We start from the raw sequence: 1,702 nt of genomic DNA on the forward strand, positions 1-1,702 counted from the left end.
TTCTTCTTCAACAAGGTCTACATTAGCTCTTAGGCCAACTTTATTGCTTTCCAAATCAAACACTTCGGTGGGAAAGTGTCTAGACCCATTTCAACCACGAGAAGAGCATGAGTTCGATAAGCTAATCTGAAAGGCATTTCGCTCGTGGATGATCTTGGCATTTTTAGATAAGTCCAAAAGACCCATCACAAATTTTCGGCACATAAATCTTTGGCTTCTCCCAACCACTTTTTGATTCCATCGAAAAAAATCATAGTTGTGGCTTCAATCTCCCCATTTCCTTATGATGACCGACATAGCTGAATTTTTGTAGGATCTCGAATTGGTGCAAGAAATTCATTTTATCATCCATTTTAATTTTTATGTTAAATTAACAAAGCAATTAGTAAATATTTTTAAAAATTGTATCATTTTTCTCATACGTATAACTTGTTTGTCAAACATTTAGTATCCTATCTTATACCTCTAAAAATTTAATTTTATTAAATGTTTTTATGTAAATATTAATTTTATGTGACAATAAATTTGTGCGTTATAGTGAGAGGTATTTTAGACTTAAATCTATTGTAATAGTACTTCTATTATTATTAGTTAGGATTGTAGTAGTACTTATATTATTGTTAGTTGAGGTAAGTGGGGAATTTATATATAATCTCACTTAATAAAATTTAAAATTTTGGAGAAAATATCATTTTTAAGTTAAATTTTTTATACAATGCTTACCACTTGATTTTTAGAATCTCATTTTATTCATAATACAAAATAAATTAGATTAATACTTGTATACCTATAGGCTTGTAAATGTACATCCAATTAATTTATATAATACTGAGCACACTTTGTTAGATCATATTTTTATAAAAAGTAAAAAAATTCGAAATTTGTAATATGAATAGGATACTATAACAAAAAACAATTTAAACTATATCAGGCCCATTAAAATCAGTGATACATAATTGGGCCCTACAAAATAGAGGATATGAAAAAGGTAGGTAAAACCCTAATATAAGCAACTAGTACATCGCTCTAAAATAATAAATTGGTGTTATTTGTATTTTCTATGAAAGAGTATTTTGGTTATCAATATTTGGTGGTTATCATAAATTGATGTTGTTTACCAAGGTTAAGGTAATAATTTGAATTTCTTCAATTTCCTTTCTTATGCGTTTTTTTCCACAAATTATATATAAATATTAAAACACTAGAATAAGTATCCTATTTTTCTTGTACATATGTATGTAGGTTGACATGAAATGTCACTTGTATTTGTTTTTACATGACCTCCATTTCAAGAATTATCCTTTTCAACATTATATGTCAAGGTAAGAAAAACAAATTCAGTTATATTTATATTATATTTTTTGTTCCTCATAAATAATATGCATGATACATTAAAAAAACAAAAAATTATAGATAGGAAGCCCACATATTATTTATATTTATGTTCATATTTGTTTAATTATCTTGTTAAATTTATTTTATATTTATGTGTGACCTTACTTAGGAGACATTTGGACATGAATTATTTTTTTCTTGTTATTTGCAACAAGTTCCACAAAAAATGATGAAAATTCTGAAGTTCGTTATCTTTGTCCTCTTTATTAATGCTCCAAGCCCCTTCTCTTTCTCCTCTTCAGCAATCTAGGCGTGTAAGCTTTCTTTGTAATTTTTTAACTTTTCTTATGCAAACATTTAACATAAA

Source organism: Apium graveolens, unplaced genomic scaffold (genome assembly GCF_009905375.1).
Source record: "Apium graveolens cultivar Ventura unplaced genomic scaffold, ASM990537v1 ctg5395, whole genome shotgun sequence".
In the NCBI taxonomy this organism is placed as follows: domain Eukaryota; kingdom Viridiplantae; phylum Streptophyta; class Magnoliopsida; order Apiales; family Apiaceae; genus Apium; species Apium graveolens.